We start from the raw sequence: 7,032 nt of genomic DNA, 5'->3' as shown, positions 1-7,032 counted from the left end.
CTGCGTACCCCCCGCATACACCCCTCCTCCCCGCAGCGGGAACCGAACCCCAATCTCTGCCCTCCGCTGCGCGGGATGGGGCACCCCCCAACTCCCCGCCACGGGCTGGGCCACCCCCTCTCACCCTGCCATCTCCCCCCTCACATCCCCTCCACTGCCACCTGGGGGGCAGCCCCGAACCCCCCTCTGCACCCCTCTTCAGTGGGGCATCCACCCAGCCCCCCATACACCCGCAGCTCCAATATTCTCCCCCACCGTCTACAGGGTGGGGAACCTGCAGCCTCAACGGATGTGACCTTCCGCCCCTAAGGGGTGCCGGCCCCACCCCCAGGCACAGGCCCCGCCCCCTAAGAGGTGCCCGCCCCACCCCCAGGCACAGGCCCCGCCCCCTAAGAGGTGCCCTCCTCACACTCCCAGGCAGAGGCCCCGCCCCCAAGAGGTGCCCGCCCCACCCCCAGGCAGAGGTCCCGCCCCCTAAGACGTCCCCTTCCCACCCCCAGGCAGAGGCCCCGCCCCTAAGCGGTGCCCTCCCCACCCCCAGGCAGAGGCCCCGCCCTCTAAGAGGTGCCCGCCCCACCCCCAGGCAGAGGCCCCGCCCCTATCACCTCATCTATGTGGCAGCCCCCAAGATGCCTTTCCATCTACACAGGTAGGTTCCCCACCCCGGCACAATTATTACATCTTTGCATTGCCTGCGCACTCAGGCCTCTCTCAGGCTCTGGGCTCAGTGCTGGGCTCTGTACATGTCTGAAGAATACACACCTGGTCCGTGCCCTCACTGCGCTTCTCCTTGGGACAGACAAGTGCCATAGGAAGGGTGGGGGCAGAGCAATACAATGACATTTGCACATTTCTGTTTACTATTATTATATACATCATGGTAGCGCCATCTAGAGGCCTCAGCTGGAATCAGGCTCCCACTATGCCAGGTGCTGTACAAACATGGTAAGAGACAGTTTCTGACCCAGGGAGCTGATAATAAATAAATAAGACTGGGTGGGAGGAGACGGGACTTGTCCAAGGTCAATGGCCCAGTCAGGAGTAGAACACAGATCTCCTAGTGCCTAGTTTGTTGCTCTACTCACTGGATCACACTGTCACCAAGTTTCTTTTCATTAGATGTGCCACCCTCACCCAGAAGGGGCGCGCATCTTCTAGTATGTACCCTCTCCCCTAATATGTCCCACTCTTGATGGAGGGTGCCCAAACTCACACAAAGGTGGGTCTGCCCAATATGTATCCCTCCATCACACATAAATGGAATAGGGTTGCCAACTTTCTAATTGCACAAAACTGAACACTTTAGCCCCTTCCCCGAGGCCCTGCCCTCCGCTCACTACATAGAATCATAGAATCATAGAATATCAGGGTTGGAAGGGACCCCAGAAGGTCATCTAGTCCAACCCCCTGCTCAAAGCAGGACCAAGTCCCAGTTAAATCATCCCAGCCAGGGCTTTGTCAAGCCTGACCTTAAAAACCTCTAAGGAAGGAGATTCTACCACCTCCCTAGGTAACGCATTCCAGTGTTTCACCACCCTCTTAGTGAAAAAGTTTTTCCTAATATCCAATCTAAACCTCCCCCATTGCAACTTGAGACCATTACTCCTCGTTCTGTCATCTGCTACCATTGAGAACAGTCTAGAGCCATCCTCTTTGGAACCCCCTTTCAGGTAGTTGAAAGCAGCTATCAAATCCCCCCTCATTCTTCTCTTCTGCAGACTAAACAATCCCAGCTCCCTCAGCCTCTCCTCATAAGTCATGTGCTCTAGACCCCTAATCATTTTTGTTGCCCTTCGCTGGACTCTTTCCAATTTATCCACATCCTTCTTGTAGTGTGGGGCCCAAAACTGGACACAGTACTCCAGATGAGGCCTCACCAGTGTCGAATAGAGGGGAACGATCACGTCCCTCGATCTGCTCGCTATGCCCCTACTTATACATCCCAAAATGCCATTGGCCTTCTTGGCAACAAGGGCACACTGCTGACTCATATCCAGCTTCTCGTCTACTGTCACCCCTAGGTCCTTTTCCGCAGAACTGCTGCCGAGCCATTCGGTCCCTAGTCTGTAGCGGTGCATTGGATTCTTCCATCCTAAGTGCAGGACCCTGCACTTATCCTTATTGAACCTCATTAGATTTCTTTTGGCCCAATCCTCCAATTTGTCTAGGTCCTTCTGTATCCTATCCCTCCCCTCCAGCGTATCTACCACTCCTCCCAGTTTAGTGTCATCTGCAAACTTGCTGAGGGTGCAATCCACACCATCCTCCAGATCATTTATGAAGATATTGAACAAAACGGGCCCCAGGACCGACCCCTGGGGCACTCCACTTGACATTCCCCCTCCCTCAGTGGCTCACTCTCCCCCACCCTCACTCACTTTCACTGGGCTGGGGCAGGGGGTTGGGGTGCGGGGTGAGGGCTCTGGCTGGGGGTGCGGGCTCTGGGGTGAGGCCGGTGATGAGGGGTTTGGGGTGCACGAGGGAGCTTCAGGCTAGGGGGTGGGGCAGAGGGGTGGATTCAGGGTGTGGGAGGGGGCTGTGGGCTGGGGTGCGGGGGGGGGGGTGAGGGTTCATCTGGGGATGCAGGCTCTGGGGTGTGGCTGGGGATGAGGGGTTTGGGGTGTACGAGGGGGCTCTGGGTTTGGGGGGGCTCAGGGCTGGAGCAGGGGGTTGGGGCTCAGGGTTGGGGCACAGGCTTACCTCCGGCAGCTCCCAATCAGCGGAACAGCAGGGCTAAGGCAGGCTCCCTGCCTGGCCTGGCTCCGCGCTGCACCCCGGAAGCGGCCAGCAGGTCCAGCTCCTAGGCGGGGGGGCCATGGGGCTTCGCGCACTGCTCTCGCCTGCAGGCACCGCTCCCACTGGCCACGGTTCCCGGCCAACGGGAGTGTGTAGCCGGTGTTTGGGGTGGGGGCAGCACGTGGGGCCCCGTGCCCCCCGGCCTAGGAGCTGGACTTGCTGGCTGCTTCCGGGGCACAGTGTGGAGCCAGGACAGGCAGGGACTAGCCTGCCTTAGCTCCGCACCACCGCCAACCGGTCGTTTAATGGCCCGGTTGGCAGTGCTGACCGGAACTGCCAGGGTTCGTTTTCGACCGGGTGTTCCAGTTGAAAACCAGACACCTGGTCACCTTAAAATGGAAGGCTTTCTACTATGTGCCTCTTCCCCGAACCCCACTGTGACGGGGGTTCCTGGGATGCAACCTGGACTGTGGGACTGCTGTGCCCTCCAAACCCACCAGCCTGGGCTGTCCCTCACAGTGTGATGCTGATGTCAAGCTACAACCTCTGACAGGCACTGCACTTACCACCCACAGGCAGGGCCACACCCAACTGAGTTACATGAATGGTCTCCCAGCCACTCATGAACCACCAATAAAGAGGCTTCAGCCTCGTGCAGTGTTTTTTCAGACCCCTGACCAACAAAAGTGCTAGTGTAGACAAAGCTCTGCAAAGAGACTTTAGGTCCGAGTGTGCAATATTCCAATTTGCCTGACTTACGAAGTCCCACCTAGCTCACATACACAACCCACAAAGGCTAAAATCCTACTGCAAAGTGATCTGCCCTGGAACACGTAGTCTGCACTGTCTGGGCCTTGGCAAGCTTGTCTGAGTGGTGTGTAACCCCAGGAGCTGTTAATGCCAAGGGTGACCCTTGTGAGAACAGGTGATGGGACTGTCTCAGCAAATGGCCCAACTTCTCTATTACAAGAAATCAGCACGACTGCAAATCTCACCCCCTTCAGAACAAAATGTAAGGCAGGGCTTTCCCCACAATAATAAATTCCTGTCTGCGCTGTGCACCCTCTCCTTCTGTCTGGGGAAGAGAGAACCAAAGACCATGTAGTAAATTCACTTCTGCCATGATGCCCACAATGTGCCCAGCTGACAACAGCTAGAGGTGTTGAGGCACCCGCACTGTTTCCCTGGGCTGAGGTAAGGTTGTGGTACCATTTCTTTGCCCATCAACAAGCTCTCCCCACCGCTTTGTTTTCTTTGTCCACCTGCTATGTTCTATTGCAACCTAGCTTGTAAGCTCTTTGGGGCAAGGGATTAGTATCTGTACAGTGACTAGCTCAATGCACCATTGGTCACTGACTTGGGTCTTTAGGCATTACCTGTTATTAGTGTTAAGATGATAAACTGCGTGTAATTCTATGAGGCTCTCAGGTATCATGGAGGTGGACATGGTGTATGGTAAATGCTAAAACTCCATGAGCCAGCCCACACTGCTCAAAAAGGACTGCTGCAAGCTGGGGCTTGTAGCACGAGGTGGGCCACGCCTTCGGTACTAACGATGGGGGTGGCTGGCTGCAGTGTACTCCAGCTGACGCCATGTAGGTAGGGTTCCGGTTCCCCCACCTCTGTCCCGCAGGTGCCAGGAAAGCTGCCAACACAGCACCTTGGCTGGGCAAAGTTTAGAATTGCACATAGGCCACACCTAACTTCTATCAAATGGAGCGAATTACAGCCATCCCCCTTTTTAACTGGGGCTTGGAGGAGGGAAGAATTTGTTTTTAACTTCTGTTGATGAGAACCTTTTATATGAGAACACCTTTCCAGCTGGCACCACAGTAAGTAAGGGTTAAAGTGTGTACTTTTCCCATGCTTGTGGATGTTGTCCAGGATTCCCACGTGGTACCAGATCAGTCCAGCCCCTGAAATGCACTAGAATGTATCTAAAGATAGTATTTAAAAAAAAAAGCTCTAGTCAGTTGCAAACAAAAACCCCACAGGACTGACCCCATGCCCTAACTTCCCAGAGTCAGACATTTTGCCTCTCTTACAGGGCCTTTTTGTGTGGGAGAGTGGCATTTTCAGGCTCTCAGGCCTGTCACAAAAGTGTCCGTACTTTTGGCATCACTGCACTCTTCAAAGTGACAGATAAACTGGGTCAGGAATGGAGAGGTAGATCCGATCCAGACAAATCGCAAATAATCACGGAAAGGTCTGTTAAATCATCTAGTCCAGAGGTGGGCAAACTACGGCCTGTGGGCCACATCCGGTTCACGGGACCATTCTGCCCGGCCTTTGAGCTCCCGGGCTGGGAGGCTCGACCCCGGCCCCTCCCCTGCTGTCCCCCCTCCTCTGCAGCCTCAGCTCGCTGTGCCATGAGCACTCTGGGCGGCGGGACTACGAGCTCCTGCCAGGCAGCGCGGCGACGTGGCTGCCAGACATGCTGCTCTAAGCACCATGGTAAGGGGGCAGGAAGCGGGGGGGTTGGATAAGGAGCAGGGGGTCCTGGGGGGGCAGTCAGGGGACAGGGAGCAGGGGGTAGTTGGATGGGGCAAAGGTTCTGGCGGGGGTGGTCAGGGGATGGGGAACGGAGGGGTAGGATAGGTGTGGGAGTCCCAGGGGGCCTGTCAGGGGGCGGTGGTGCGGATAGGGGTCAGGGCAGTCAGGGGCAGGGAGCAGTGGTGGTTGGATAGGAGGTGGGGTCCTGGGGGGTGGATAGGGGTAGGGGGTCCGGGTGGGGATGGTCAGGGGACAAGGAGCGGGGGGGTTGGATGGGTGGGGGATTCTGAGGGGGGGGCAGTCAGGGGATGGGAAGTGGGAGGCGGCGGATAGGGGGCAGGAGCCAGGCTGTTTGGGGAGGCACAGCCTTCCCTACCCGGCCCTCCATACGGTTTTGGAACCCTGATGTGGTCCTCAGGAAAAAAGTTTGCCCACCCCTGATCTAGTCTGTCACCCTGCAAATGCAGCATCGGTCCCAATACTTTTACTGTTTTATCCATTTTTGTTTGAGAACTGGCAGGCAATTGGATTTCCACCACATCCCTACGGAGCAATTATTCCACAGCCAATGACAGGAAAGTTTCCTGATAGTTCGGCCTAAGTTTTATGTTTCTTGACTGCATCACACTAAAGAACTCTACTCCTTCCTTGATATTTACACCTGGCAAATTCGTGCCCCCTCATGTGCCCAAGAATACATTCAGGTTGGAAATGAGAAGGTTTCTAACCAGCAGAGGAGGGAAGTTCAGATACAGCCGCCCAATAAAAGCAATGGGGGCCAGCAACCTAACTAATTTTAAGATGGAGCTTGATAAATTTACGAATGCCTCCCTCACTCTTTGTTGTCATTGCTCATTAAGTTATGTCTTCCCCATTCTGCTGTTTGTGAAGTCCCATCCCCAATAATGTGCTGTCTAATTGTAACCTGTGCTTAGTTCATGTGTGTGAAGTGAAACATTCAAAAATTAGGAAGTGCCAGAGCTAAGGTTGCCCGTGCAACCTTAATTTCTCTCCTCCCCCTACATGCACCCTGCATATGCATTCTGATCGTCTTTAATTATCAAACACTTGTTCTTCCACAGACCCTTGCTTTGTTCAGTGCACAGGGCAGACGGTGCTCCCTGAATGAGCAGCTAGATCCTATTTTGCTTTGTTCAGTATGTTTCCATTGGCCTTATTTACTGCAGTCGATTCACACCCTACTCTGAATGCAGAATTATTAGTTTCCTCCTGGGCATTTCTATGGCGCTTGTCACTATAGTATCTGAGGGCTTCACAAACATTAATTAATTCGTTTTTACAATGCCCCATGAGGTGACGGGTGATATTATCCCCATTTTACACGGAGAGAATTGAGGCAGAGAGTGATAGAGGTCACAAGTATCCACTGATTTAGGGTGCCCAATCTTAGATGCCTGAGTTTTCAGAATATTTAGCTTTTTATAACACTTTATATGCTCAGAGCACAGCTCCCGGAGACTCCAGTTGCAGTGTGAATGCTCAGCACTTCTGCTAATCAGACCCCAGGGTCTCAAGTTAGGTGCCTAGAAATTAGGTATACAATTAGGGACCATATGTGAAAAGTCTGGTTTATATGACTTGCCCAGCATCATGTAGGAATGCTGTGGCAGAGGCAGGGATAGAAGCCTGTTCTCTAGGGTGACATGAGACCATCCTTTTACCGTGAGACCATCCTTTCTCTTCTTGCAATCCCCTGCCTCATTTACTACACACTTCCCACCTCAGTGTCCCCTTCTGGTTGCCTGATTTTTACCCTATGACCCTCACTGCCATCCCTGTGTT

The sequence above is a fragment of the Chelonia mydas genome, chromosome 26 (genome assembly GCF_015237465.2).
Source record: "Chelonia mydas isolate rCheMyd1 chromosome 26, rCheMyd1.pri.v2, whole genome shotgun sequence".
Taxonomy (NCBI): Eukaryota; Metazoa; Chordata; order Testudines; family Cheloniidae; genus Chelonia; species Chelonia mydas.
The sequence above is the reverse complement of the archived record's forward strand: the minus strand, read 5'-3'. Positions refer to the sequence as shown.